Source organism: Stenella coeruleoalba (assembly GCF_951394435.1).
Source record: "Stenella coeruleoalba genome assembly, chromosome: 7".
Taxonomy (NCBI): domain Eukaryota; kingdom Metazoa; phylum Chordata; class Mammalia; order Artiodactyla; family Delphinidae; genus Stenella; species Stenella coeruleoalba.
Genome location: NC_137153.1, coordinates 105830400 through 105845194, shown reverse-complemented (window position 1 = coordinate 105845194; position 14795 = coordinate 105830400). Strand labels below are relative to the sequence as shown.

Below are 14795 nucleotides of genomic sequence, written 5' to 3'. Positions count from 1 at the left end.
ATTGGCAGGCAGACTCTCAACCACTGCGCCACTAGGGAAGCCCGAATCTTACAGGTTTTAACTTCTTCCCTCTTATCATAACTCTTGCCCTGGTCATTAGCTATTTGTTATCTGTAGTAGGTAGATACCTTCCTCCAGAATGTTCAAGCAGCTCCTGAAGGCTTTATAGAGAGATTCTAGTTTCTCTCATGAAGAAATGAGACTGGGAGTTTGGATTTCTCTTACTGAAGGAACAGTAAAATGCAGAAAACTAGGTTTGATCTACGCCTCCATTTGGCCCCATTTAATGAGACGTTAGTGAAGAGAAAATTACGTATTCAGAAATTGTTATAGACTCAAAAACTCCTGTCTGATGTCTCTCTTCTCTCTCTTCCCTCAAACCTCAGAGGAAATAGACATTGGTTTTGTTGTTGTTGTTTTTCTCTCTTAAAGGTCCCTCCCAGACTACCTGTCCCCAACCCACAAACATCAAGCGGTCTTGTCAGACAAGGGTTCCCTGAATGCAGTGAGAGAGTCAAACAACTTCAAAAGCTCCCTCCCCAAGCTCGTGATGGTCCCTGAAATATTGCTTAAATTGTTCTTTCTCCTCCTCCTTAGCGATGCCAACCAGCTCGGCACCTGACAGCCCGGCATCCAGGGGAGGGAGAGGGCTGTCAGGAATCAAATGGGAGACCAAAGGCAATAAAGCAAACATGTCGTTTTTAGTTGCTTACACTAGCGAGAAGGAATAATCAGTCTCTCTCGCTTTCTTGTTTTTCAACTAGGCTCAGCAGGATTCCCTCACCCCCACCCCTTTTCTTTACACTGAAGGATTGTGACTCTCTGCTTCCCACCCAAGCATCAGCGCTCTGTCATCCCTTTTCTTCACAATCCTGTGGGGTGGCCAGGATTCTCCTACCCTGCTAAACGCTTTCCCAGATAAAGAGGTGAAACTACCTGGCACGATTGCCAACTGTGTGCCGAGTGCCCTGTGAGATGCTTGCAAGCATGACCTTTTGTAGCCCTGACTCTTCGTTACTTTCCAGGCTTCAGTTTCCTTTTCTAAAAAATGGAGGTGAGAATCCCAATTTATAGGATTTATGCGATGATCCAGCAGAGTCTTGTGTCACTAGAATACAAGGTATATGAAGGAAGATAATCCGAACAAAGCTGGGAAGGGTGAATTGACCCAGATCGGGAAAGAATTTGATTGTCAAGTTCATTCACCTGTTCATTCATTGAATCAACTAATGTTGACTAAATATCTAATTCTGTTGAGACTATATGCTAAGGCTCAGGTCTAGAATCGCAAACAGACCAATCATGGGACTGACCTCATGAATCTTATAGTCTTGCCAGGGAGAAATGGGGAGGGAGAGAGGGTCTCACAAACAAACATGTAAAGAAATATATCATTTCCAACTGTGAGAAGTGCCGCTGAAGAAAATACAGGGGGAAACTCATATCATGGGGAGAGTCATGAAAGACATCTTTTTTTTTTTCTTTAAACAACTGTTTGAGATATCATTTGCATACCATACAATTCAATAGTTTTTGCTATATTCACAGAGTTGTGCCACCATCACCACAATCTAATTTTAGAACATTTTTGTCTCCCCTAAAAGAAACCCTGTACCAATAGCAGTTAGTCCCGAGTTCCCCTTCCCTCCACCCCCTGGAAACCACGAATCTCCTTTCTGTTTGTACAGCTTGGCTTATTCTATACCTTTCATATAAATAGAATCATACAGTGCTATCTTTAGGGACTGGCTTCCATTTAGCATCACATTTTCAAGGTTCATCCACGTGGGAGCATCTACCTGTGCCGCATCTTTCATTTTCGTTGCCAAATATTATTTCATTGTATGGATGTGTCACGTTTTGTTTATTGACTCATTAGCTGTTGGACATTTGAGCTGTTTCCACCTTTGAGCTATTATGAGTAATGCTGCTGTGAATGTTGGCGCGCTCAAGCAAGTAACGTCTAAAATTGCAATTGCACTGATTATCCCACAGCTTCAAACCCTGCATATCTTTCTTCTAACCTAACAGTGTATGAAAACACACTATGCTTTCCATCTTATCTTTTCCTAAAAGAAGGCAGTTTTGTGTGAAGGGATTGTGGCGGCCTCTGAGTCGGAATAGTGGAATTTGTGAAGAGACAACACCTGAATTATTTGGAAAAACAAAATTGCTTAGCTAGGCGATGCTTCTTATGTGACAAGTTTGCGATGTGCGTGAATTTGCGCATCTGTACGCTTATGAGACAGGCCATATGCAAAAGGTGCAAACCTGGGGCCCAGAGGCCAAATTCATCCCCACGGGCATGCTGTGTTGGATAAAATTATTGCATCCAACATTTTAAAAATATGGTAAAAATCTTGATTTCTGCTTTGTCTTGAAAATGTAGGAGCTCCAGCCTCACAAGCACTTGCCCTTTCAGATGGGGTCACCCTACTGCAGTTGCCAAGACCCCACAGTTCCCCATGAAAGACATCTTTGAGGAACCAGCAGTAATGCTGAAATCTGAAGGATGAATGGGGGGTGGCTGTCTACTAAGAAAACACATCTCCACATGAGCAGGAGAGAGCTTGAACTTGAACCAATGTGAAATGGGGAGTGCATTACGGTTTTTGAAGAAGATAGTTGCATCACCCTGTGCTGTTTTAAGATCACTCTCTCCACAGTGGAGGAAGAGCTGGAGGGGGACAGACCAGTTAGGAGGCTGTTGAGGTAGGAGGAGGGCCCTCTGGGAGAGCGTGGGACAGGATGGCTGCTAGGGATATGTTCAAATACAGTTAGAGCTGATGATTGATTGGCTGTGAGGAGGGGAACCCGTGAGCATTGCTGAAGATGAGCGTTGGATTCTGGTGGGGGGCGCTGGAGAGAAGCACAGCGCCAGGGAAGGGAGTAGCAGCAGGCCTTCAGGAGGGGGAGGGATGAGCTCAGCTGTAGAGCTGCTGCCTTAGGGGTGCCTGTAGGCCATCCAGATGGAGACACTGCCAACCAGCTCTGAGCCCAGGAGAGGTCTGACTGGGGAATGGGAGAAAGAGTCAGGACTCCGTGGCTGTGCATTCACTTTCTGTTTCTGCTTAACAAATGTCCCCAAACTGAGCAGCTCCAAACAACGTACATTTATTATCTCACAGTATGTCTGTCATCGAAAAGTCCAGTTATGTCATTGCCAAGCTCTCTGTTCAGGGTCTCAAATCAAGGAGTCGGCTGGGGCTTTGATCTCAGCTGAGGCTCAGGGCCTTCTTCCAAGCACTTGTGGTTGCTGGCAGAATTCACTTCCTTGTAGCTGCATGACTGACATGCCTGCTCTGTTGCTGCTGTCAGCCAGGACCACCCCCAGTTCTTATAGGTTACTCCCTGGCCCTTCTCACAGCCCCCTCCGTGGCAGTTCACAGCACGGCTTCCTCAAGGGCAGCTGGCGAGCACCTCTTACACTTTGACTGTCTTTCTTCAAGGCCCCAGTCTCTCTTAAGACTCATTTGATTTGGCCAGACCTATCCAGGGTAAACTCCTATATGATTAACTCAAAGTCAACTGCTTCTGGACCTTAATTTTATCCGAAAAAAATCCCTTCACCTTTCTCAGATAACATCATTTAATCACAGAGTGATATCCCATCATATTCACAGACCCAGCCACATTCAAGAAGAGGGGATGTACAGAGGGTATATAGGGCATGGGAATCTTGGGGGCCGTTTTAGAATTCAGACCTCCCCCACACACACTGGATGGTAAAGCAGGCACAAGAGGAACCAACTCTCCCAGCAGAGCGTGTAGACTGGAAACTGAAGAGTTCCAGGTTGTTTGGCTCAGTCATGGATTCTGGGTTGAAAATGTCCTTCTCTCAGCATCACAGGTACCGTCAAACCACCTGGTGCTCCGTGGGGAGGAAGCAGATGCCACAGCCCAGAGGCATTGGTCAAGAGAACAGCTTAGGGGCTGTGGGACATAGGGATTCAGGGGAGATCTGTAACTAAAGTTCACTGAGTCAAACCTATCCTGTGTCGGACTGGAAAAGGACTCTTCCTTCATGGCTCCCGTTGAGCAAATTTACTAACCATCTGCCTCTTTTAATTAGAGTAGATTTTGGAAGAAGTGCGGTCAACTCTGGTTCTTGCACTCAAATGCTGGGGAACATTGGGAAAGTCTCTTTGGCTCTCCATCCATTCAGTTGGGGTGTGGTGTTTGAATAAATTACATCTGAGGCCTCTTCCAGCTCTGAAATTCTATGCTTTTATTCATTGGACATACATTGTACATTCCAAGAACAGTATGACTTTTTTGGGAATCGGGGGTTAATAAAACATGGTTCCAGGGAATATCTTGACAGTCCAGTGGTTAAGACTCTGCACTTTCACTGCCGAGGGCACGGGTCAATCCCTGGCTGGGGAAGTAAGATCCCGCAGGCCATGCAGCATGGCCAGAAATAAAAAACAAGATGTGGTTCCAGTCTTTAAGAAGCTTCTCTTCTGGCTGCTGTCTGTGGAAAAAGTCAAGATCACTGACTAGCCCAAGCTCATCGCTCCACGGTGAGAACACTCAGGGAACTGAGATATTTCAACAACATTGGGGATGGCATGCTTATTGTTTCTGTCATTTTTCACCAGTCTAAAGTCATGTAATAGTACTACCAGAGGAAAATAGAAACAAACAAGAACCTTCTAGACCAAAGAGCTGATTTCATTTTTCCTCATCCTCATTTACATATATATTTTTCTCATCATTGTAACTGTAATCAACACACACATTTCACTTGCTTGGTTTTTTTTACTCAACATTATATTATGACCATATTTTTTCCATGACACTCTAAACCTGAAGATACTCATTGTAGCATAATCTGTAATATTGAAAAATTAGAATGAGCCTGAATGGCCAACAATAGGGAAGTGGCTAAGTGAATTACAAAGCGTCAACTTGATGAAACATTATGCAGCCAGATAATTGTTGAGAATGATTTTTTAAGAAGGGCGGAATTCACAAACCACAGTGCTTACTTCCGAGGACAGACAGAACAATTCATTTAAAAAATATACTTGGGTGAATCACAATATGTTATATATGTATGTATTTTTTTATCCTTCTCTTTATCAGTTATACTCTGCCGTTTCTTAAAAGGGATTTCAGGTGAGTGGATTTGCTGGAGGTAATTGCACTGGTGTGCAATGCTTGATTCATGGTCTTTGGAGGTAAACAGGTGGTTGAAGGGACTTCCCTGGTGGTCCAGGGGCTAAGACTCCGAGCTCCCAATGCAGAGTGCCTGGGTTCGATCCCTGGTCAGGGAACTGGATCCCATATGCCGCAACCAAAAGATCCCGCATGCCGCAACTAAAAAAGACCCCGCGTGCCTCATCGAAGATCTCACGTGCCGCAACTGAGACCCGGTGCAGCCAAATAAACAAATACAGTAAGTTCCCTAACTATGGACCTTCAAGTTGAAAACTTTCAAAGATTCGAACGTGCATTCCGTCAGCGTCAGGCGTGAGCGAAACTGCAGCTTGCCCTCCGTCTCCTGTTGTGGACCATCCTTCAGCTCTACGATCTCCCACCTCCTCTCCCTCCTCCAGTCAGTAACTCTTCTTGCCTCTTCACTCGATGCCAGCCCCTGGATGCCAGCTGTTGCGCTGTACTACTGTACTTTTCAAGGCACTGTACTGTAAAATTAAACATGTTTAATTTTTGTTGCTTGCTTTTTATGTATTATTTGTGTGAAAAGTATTATAAACCTATTACAGTGCAGTGCTATATAGCCGACTGTGTTAGATGGCTACCTGGGCTAACTTTGTTGGACTTAACGAACAAATTGGACTTACGAATGTGATCTCGGAATTGACCTTGTACGTGTATGTAGGGGACTTACTGTAAATAAATAAATACTAAAAAACAAAAAAACAACAAGCCAAAGGTGGTTGTGAGTCCTAACAGAGTGATCTTGGGAAGACCACTTTAACCCACTGGCTCCTGCTTTCCTCAGCTCCGTAGTACATACTTGAAGTTCCTTCTTCTAAAAGTGGTTTTGAGGTTGAAATGGAATAATACAAGTAAAGCAGTCAGCACAGTTCCTGGCGGATGGCAGGTGATGGATAAATCTGTCCACTTCCCTTTATACCGTAGGATACTGTGTCTCAGTAGCTAGGTCAGATGATCTCAAAGGTCTATTCTATCTTTAAATTGATTTGGAATCTTGAAAAATGTTGCCTTTCCCTCTTTCATTATTCATTCAAACCCTTGTGTGTCTGGTCTTGGGATCCCTGGAGGCATGAATGCATTTCATCTTTACCTAATGGAAAAAATATAAAAGAAAGAAGATGAAGAAGAATCAAAACTAAGTGTCCAGGTGGAAAGGGTCCTGGACCACGAGAATGATCACCTTGTACTCTGTCCTTGAATGATGTTTTGAGTAAAGTTACTTTCCCCTTTAACATGGTTCCCAACCCTACGTGCATAGGAAACATGTTCGGGTTTAAAAAACAGATACCTACCTTTGGACTTCAACCCAGAGTTTTATTTAATAAGTTTGGGGTGGAGCCTGAGCATTTCTGAGTTTTTATAAAAGCTTTCCAGGTGCAGCCGTGGTTGAGAATCGCTGCCTTAGGGAACCACACCAAAGAAGAGTAAGAGTGGTGGTCCATGTGCTCAAGGCATGTTCAGCCTGGTAGAGCGATACGAGATCCCTCAAATTCAGTGGCTTCCATTTCTCTCTATTATCTCTCTGTAATCAAATAGATTATAATTCTAGGATGTCCTCTTGGCTCTGCAGTTCTGTGATTCTAATTGAAGGATACCTTTTGTTTTGTTTTTAGCAAATGTAAGAAAATGTAGTATTAGCCACGTGCTGATAGCCGAGGCGGTTTAGAGTGAGGCGTTGGGGTACATAGGGTCCAAAAATAAAGGATGACGCTTCAGAAAAGGAAAATCTTGAAACACACATCTAACGAAATAATTTTCTTTCTGTTGGAGAAACTAGAAACAAGAAGAGAGACTCCTCCCATTCCAGAAGAGATCTCCAGCAGGCGTTCCACCATTTAAGTCCAAGGTAATTTCAGTTCACAAGACTCGTACTGGAAGCCTGCTGTGTAGGCCCTGGGAATACAGAGACGAGTGAGGCACAGTCTTTGCCCTGTGGGTCACACAGTCTGGTAGGGGCAAGAATCAAATGGGCAATTACAATAGAGTGTGAAAAGGTCTGGGATAGAGGCTGGTGGTGATTTCTGTGCTGGCACAAAAGAAGAGCACCTGACCAGCTTGGTGGGATCAGAGTAGGGATGCTGGCATGGGAAATCTCTAGGCTGAATTCTGAAGAGCAGGGTGGTGGTGTTGAAGGGAAGAAGGTCAGAGAAGACTATTGCATACAGAGGAGACTGTGAATAGAGTGAGATGGAGCAAAATGCCTGGCATACTATACGGCCTCAAAGTAATTCCTGTTGAAAAAGAAGGAAGAAAAAAAGGAAGGGAAGGAAGGATATGTCTACTTCGTCTCATTGAAATGTAGACTTTGAAGAGCAGAGAGCTAGAGGTGACATTGGCTGAGTGATTTGGACTTTATCATGATGACAATGAGAAGCCATCAAAGGATTTCAACAAAGAAGTGATGTTTTCTGACTTGTGTGGTAGAAAGGTCACTCTGGCTTTTGTAGAAGCTGGGATAGAAGGGGACAAGAATGGGGTGAGAGAGAGCAGGTAGGAGGCTGTTGCAATAATTCAGGTGAAAAATGATACCATCTGGCCTAAGACAGGGATGGTGGGGATGGAGAGCATCTCCTTTATTACAGGATGTAGTCACAAGCCACACCCACTACCTGCCTCATGTGGTGCAGCCCCATCACCATGGCAACATCCTCTTTAAAATCCCTGACCAGAGAGAGTGGTAACAACTCTTATATCTGTTCCTGGAGGTCCTGCCTCTAAGTTTTTTCTTTCTTTTTCTTCTTTTTTCCCCTTTGATTGTATCTGATCCAGCCTCACTGGGTAATTGAGTGTTTGAGAGTAAAAAATTATCTCAGCAGCTTGGCCCTTATCTTGACAGCAAAGCAGTACTTTTAATTTAATTTTGTTCGGAGACGCATGGGTAACAAATTTCACTAATCGCCCGGCTGTCGCCTTCTGCATGGTAACGAGCCGTTTGTTACCAGGCAGCCCAGCGTAAATACATATGGGGGAGCAGTCGGGGGACAGAGACAGGGGCTGGGGAAGAAGGAAGGGACAGCTGCAATCAGTATTAGCCAGGGGCTTCCCTGGTGGTGCAGTGGTTGAGAGTCCGCCTGCCCATGCAGGGGACACGGGTTCGTGCCCCGGTCCGGGAAGATCCCACGTGCCGCGGAGCGGCTGGGCCCGTGAGCCATGGCCGCCGAGCCTGCGCGTCCGGAGCCTGTGCTCCGCAACGGGAGAGGCCACAACAGCGAGAGGCCCGCGTACCGAAAAAAAAAAATATATATATATATATTAGCCAGGCTGGGGCTGCCACCAGGTGTAGAATCAGAGATGGGAATCCGGCTGCGTAACAAAAAGAGAGGGGCTTGGGAGTTAGGTTCACCGGAGCTCCCGGGCTTGCTCTGCCTCCTCCTGTCTGGGTGCACCCTTGAGCAAGTGACTTCACTCTCTGCATCTTGAGTTTCCTGTCTGAAGGTGGGGGTGGATACTCCCTACCCCACTGGGTTATGAGAGCTAAATGAGAAACAGTACCATCAGTTAATACGCCGCTAAGCATTATGCCATGCTATTCAGTGCTGGTGAGGACCTGAATGGAAATACTCTGCCCACCCCCACCCCACGCCCTGCCATCCAATGTTGAAATTTCTTTCAGAACATCAGCTCCAGACTGTTGGCCAGCTTTTACCTGCATTCTCCAGAGAAGGGGAGCTCACTCACTATTGAGGCCGCCAATAGTTGTGACTCTCAGAATTGTCTCGGTACACTGGTGTGAGATATGCATCTTTCAAGATTTCCACCCTACCTCAGCCCCCACCCTGCCCCTGGACCCCTGCAAGGAGGAAATTTGCAACCTCCTCCCTAAGTAAGCTCCCTCCCACCCAGATTCGGTTAACTCTTCTTGTATCCAGATGAAAATGCCCAGATGAAATCAGTGCTAGAAAAGCCCTTATAGGTCACGTGGCACAACTTTGCATTTTACAGATGGGGAAGCTAAGGCCAAGAGGGAGGGAAATAAATTTAAAAACAGCTGTTATTTACCGAGCATCCATTACGGGCCAAGCACTTTACCTGTGTTCTCCTTTAGTCCTTTCAGTACAAGGTCTTCTCCTGATTTCGTAGATAGGGAAACTGAAGCACAGAGAGAAAAAGCAATTTGCTCAAGTCACATTTTAAGTAAGGATCACAGAATAGAGATTTAAGCTGATGTCTAACTCCAAAACCTGCAAGCTTTTGTGTTGTGATTTTGGTCTCAAACTGCACAGCAACTCAGGAACTAGAAATGAGGTTCCCTGGCTTCTGGTCGTACAGCCACGCTAGAAAAAGGTGCGTCCCAGGGATTCCTGTGTAAAAGGTGGCAAAGATTCCCATCTTCTCTGTAGGATCTGGACCAGAAAGCAAGGGAGACTGTGAAAAAGCTAAAGAGGTAGCCAGTCTGTCCCTCCCCCTCCTCCCTGACCCCTGCCAGACTCCAGCCGATGGATCCCTGGTTCTGAATTTATGAGCCTTCTTGGTGTCTCTCTTTCTTTCCGTCCTAGAGGGCTTGACTCTTCCCTCTCTCAGCTAATTAAAAAGCCCAGCCTGGGCTGCCAGCCTTGGATCACGGGCTGCTGGGCAGAGGCACTGATGCTACTCTGATAAATCACTCCCTGGGGCCGTGGGAGGCTGGAGCATTTGTCAGAGGGGCTGAGCTCATCCAGGGGTCCTCTGGGACACTTGGGGACTGCTACAAATGGACCATGTCCACCCCTGCTTACCCCAGAAGGGGCTTCATTAGGAATAAGCAAGTAGGAACCACCCAAAGCTGATGGGGTATGTGTGACACCAGAGTCATCTTCTGAAAGCATTTGTTAGATCATGTCATTCCCTCATACACTTTTAACAGCTCCCTCTTGGCCTTCGTAATAAATTCTCCACTTCTTAGCCTGACGTCGGGTGAGGAGTAGCAGAGCATTGGAAAGCATTGCCTTTCGAGATGGGCAGTCCTGAGTGTAGATCCTGGCTTCGCTGTTTCCTTACTTCGGATGTGTGACTTAACCCCTCTGTGTTTCATGTTCTTCACTTACGAAATGGAAATAAAAAACTACGTATTGACAGATAGATATACTTATGCATATGTGTGTATATACACACGTAGGACTCAGTGAGGCAATTTGTACACGGCCCTTAACGTCGTCCTTGGCATTCTGCTCCATCATTCTGTCCCTGTGGCTGCAGCCATTCCCACTTGCCATTGCTACTTCCACCGTTCTGACTGCTATTACCTGTTGTTAATTTTAGCCAAACCTGCCTGTCTAGCCTGAAATTCCGTTCCGTCTTCTGCCCAAACACCCACAAACACACCTCGTACATCTTCACCTGCTAGTGTTTGCTGGTGTGGTCCCATCAGCTTAGAGGGCATTGTCAACCCCACTCTAATGAAGCCGGACTGTCCTCTGGGTCTGGCTGGAATAAATGTCACCGCCTTTCTGAAGCTCGCCCTGATGCCTCCAGACAAAATGTTCCCGTGGCATGTTACCTATATCTCTCTTATCATCGAGTCCTTGTCTCTTCTTTAAAATCATGGTTAGTCCTGTATGTCTCTACTCCTCTCCTGAGTGGAGACCAGGGGCGGTGGCTTGCTCACACCTGTATTGTTAGTGTCTGAAATCATGTTTGAGGTGGTAGGTATGCAATAAATGTTCCCAGTTAGAATAAGAATCCCAGATACGTTCATCCCCTCTATTGTTAAGGTCTTTTCTTCCTGATAGATCAGAATGCTTTATTGCTCATTCATCCTGTTCTTCCTGGCAGGTGGGGGCTGGTGATAATAGCGGCCTCGCCTGGGCTTGGTGTGAATGGAGTGAGCTGTTGCCCTTCCACGATGAGTGATTCCCCAAGCCGCAGAGCTAACCAGTTCCACAGACTAGAGTCCGGTGCTTCTGACTTTCACTGTAGTCTTTAATCCACCAGGGCAGGCTCTGTTCCATTCTCAGCCTCACCTGGTGAAGTCTGAAAGGATTTCTCCAGTTTTGAATTACTCTTCTTTCCTTCTCTGTTTCGCAGAGATGTTTGGTAGAAAGAAATCCTACTCTTGTCTCCTCGCCCAGGGTCCATTGCTGGAGTTACCCAAGAGCGCCTCCCAGTGGTTTTAGAAATAATTTTTCACTCTGAGAGCAGGAGCCCTTTGTGCGATCGTGCATTCGTCAGTCAGGCATTCACCAGTCCTGCGTTGTGCGTAATTCATGCTTCACCCTGTGGTAGGTGCTGGAGATATAGGATGGATCAAACCTAGTTCCTGGCCCTGGGAAATTTAGCCTACTGGACGAAGCAGGGTAACGTGAAAACAGAGATGTAAAGTCCATTGCGATAAATAATACGATGGAGGTTTATGGGCTGTTACAGGAGCACAGAGGAGAGCCTTCCAGCCCTGTCTGGAACGGAAGGTAGTTAACAGGAAGAGGGGGGAGGAGAATTTCCTGAAGGAAAGGAGAGCTTAAAGATGAGGTGAAATGAACCTAGCAATATCTAGGAATGGAATGGAGGAGAAGGGCAACAAAGGCGGAAGGCAGTCCTGGAGGCAGAAAGCTGGGCTGGGGAGTGAGGGTGGGTGGGAGAGGTCAGCCAAGCTCAATGACAGAAGGCTGGGGACCTGGGTAAGGAACGAGGACTTGGTGGATGCAAACGCACGGGGAAGGGTTAGAGCATCTTCATCAGACAGTGATGAAACAGTTATCTTACCCCATATTTTTATTTCTGCCATCTCCCTGTGTGTGAATTTTTCCTGCAGTATATTGTCTTTGGTTTTCCCTGTTTTCTCACACTTTCTCTGCCCCCGTCTTCATGTTCCTCATCCCTCGTCTTCTCCTCCTGTATAGATGTCTTCTTGCCTTACTTCCGTCCCTCTAATCCTTCTTCCTCTCTTTTCTCCTCAAAAGTCTTAAGGCTGTTTTGCCTTCCCTGCAAAATTCCCTTGGTCTGTACCTCCAGTTTTCTTTTTTGGGGGGGGGGGGGGTTGTTCGTTTGTTTGTTTGGATATCTAACTTCCTGTCTACTACAGAACAGCAGTTAAAAGTCAGAGATCCTGGTTCTACTGTTACCTTGCTGACTGGTTGGAGAAGCCACTTAACTTCTCTCTACCTTGGTTTCATCCACTGTCTAAAAAAATAATGAGTTGCACTGAGTCTGTGCCACCATATTCTACAACTCCAGCAGCCACCTTCAGTTCCTGTGTTCCAGCCCGTAGATTCAGGGGAACTGGGCCCCTGGAACTGTGCTATGAGGGCCTTGAACAAGATGAGCTCTAAGCATCTGTTCAAATTGATGGATGCATTGTATTTTTCCTTCCCCTCCATGTCCCCCCATCTCCTTCTCTCCCCATGTCCGTTCTCTTTATTTCTTCCCAGTTCTAACTAGCACCAGACTGCAAGATGCCTGTATCCAAAGGGAAGCGCTTCCAAATGGGGAGAGTGATGTGTAATTGAAAGATGATGGTTTGGGCAGAAGGCATTCGTTTTCATACTCCCTGCATGACGATTCACAGTGTCTCAAACCAGCTGAGACTCGGAAGACTGTATTAGATACAAATTCAGAGGCCTCCCAAGGAGCCTGAGGACTGAACGAGCTAAATTCAAGGATATGTGCTCTTTGGGGGAAGCTTCATTCTGGGAAACAGTAGAATATTCTTTGTCACTCAGCACACGGATGAGGGGGTCTTGTTGGGGTGGTAGGGAGCCTGGGATTCTGTATAATATGTTGTTCAAGAGCATGGACTTGAATGCTAGTCTGAAGTTCAGGTCATGCAGTGTCACTTACTGACTGTGCCGCCCTGAACAATCCACTTCTCTTGGATTCAAGGGCGTAATCTGTAAAATGGGAGTGATGATGTTATTGTCTGAAAAGAGTTACTGTCCAGATTAATTGCATTAACCCACTTAGTCTTCTACTTATGTTTCAGAGATGAGGGCTCTGAGGTCCAGAGAGGTTAAGTGACTTACTAAAAAGTGATAGAATCAGGGTGTACAGCAGGCTGACCCCAAAGCTGGTGCTTGTATCTTTGACATTATACTGTCTCATGCCTGGTCCTGAAATCCTCTAAGTTTATTTTTAATAGACTTCAGGTAGGGGAGGAGGAAAGGTTAGTAGATGGGCCTGGAGATGCAATAGGTATGGGTTTCTCTAATTGGAAAGGAAGGGAGAGAACACAGATTAAGTCATTCATTTGTGCTCACCTTAATTGTATAGGAATTTCCTAAGTACTTGTTTGAGTGTAATTAGGTCTGGCGCCCAAAACTGAATCAGATGTAGCGCATTCTGTCTATGCCCCCAGAATTTGGTAGGAGGGAAGGATAAATGACTAAAATGACAAGTTAAAGATGCTGAGATGAACTTTATGGGTATATACACTTAGGGGCACCAAGGAAGTTGGGATCTATTCTAATTGGAGGTTCAGTCAGGAAGGCTCACACGTAGGCTGGGAGCAACATTCAAACTTAATCTCAAAAGAAAAGTAGGTCCTCACTGCACGGAAGAGGTGAGGGAGGACATTCCAGGAGGAGGCTAATAGTAGTTTCCTGTGGCTGCCGTAACACATCACCTCAAGCTGGGTGGCTTAAAACAACAGAAGTGCATTCGCAAGGCCAGAGGTCCAGGATCGAGATGTTGTCCGAATGAACTTCTTCTGGAAGCTCTGAGAGGGAATTCATTCCTTGCCTCTCTCCTAGCTTCTGGTGGCTAATGACAGTCCTTGGCATTTCTTATCTTGTGGCTGCATCATTCCAATCTCTGCCTCCATCTTCACATGGCCTTCTCCTCTGAATGTCTCAAATCTCCTTTTGTCTTTGTCTTAAGAGGACCCTAGTCATTGTATGTAGGGCCCATCCTACATCTAGGATGATGTCATCTTAAGATCCTCAACTTAAATAGTTGTTTTTTTTTTTTTTTCTAAATAAGATCACATTCTGAGGTTCCAGATGGACATATCTTTTGGGAGCTACAGTTCAGCCACTGCAAGTGGAAATCAGAGAAAAGGTTCCTAGGTGTTGGAAAGCAGCCAGATGGGGCCCCATGCCAACAAGAGGGGGTTCTTGGGAACATCTCGAGGACCTTCGATTCTTGATGCTGGCTGAAGCTGGGTCACCCCTTCTCTCTAGACCCCAGTTTCCCCATCTTTAACAACAAGGCTCAGCTGAGATGATCTTTAACATCTTTCCAGTGTTGATATTCTGGGACCTTGGGACTCAGGCAAAGACTGTTTTGCCCAGTAGACCCCAAAATAGCAATGTGGGCAAGAGCTGGACCACAGCAGGTTGGAGGAAACACCGGCCGTCCCAGCGGCCCCGGCTGGACCATGATAACAGCTCTCCAATACCGCTGTTAATCTTTAATTGGTATTTGATTTGATTTAACATGATCTTCTGCTTGTAAAACACCCTGAGATGTTTCTGCGTTGTGAGCGTGTCCTGGAAACGCGGGTTTATTGTATTAACAAGTCTCGGCCTGAACATAAAGGGAGATAATTAGAACCAGCAAAGTCCCTTGGCACGCTCAGGGCAGGCAAAAAGCTCTCGGGAAAACAATCCTTTCAGCTGCTTTCATGTATCCGAATGAGAAATCCGTTGGAGCAGCCCCAGTGGATAGGGGAGCTTGTCGGGGTCACTCAGCACACTATTTCT

General features: G+C 46.0%; 1 protein-coding gene across 19 annotated transcripts in view; it reads left to right on the top strand.

Moving 5' to 3' along the window:
* ASTN2 (astrotactin 2) overlaps positions 1–14795 on the top strand; it is a 1502867-nt gene that overhangs the window by 929361 nt on the left and 558711 nt on the right. Inside the window, exon 1 of one of the 19 annotated variants that reach the window (XM_079927221.1) lies at positions 6965–7030. The exons of 17 other annotated variants lie outside the window; for them this stretch is intronic. The gene's annotated coding sequence lies outside the window, so the exon portion shown is untranslated. Of the gene's footprint in view, positions 1–6964; positions 7031–14795 lie in introns of those variants that run through there. One more of the 19 variants, XM_079927220.1, reaches the window with a different exon arrangement.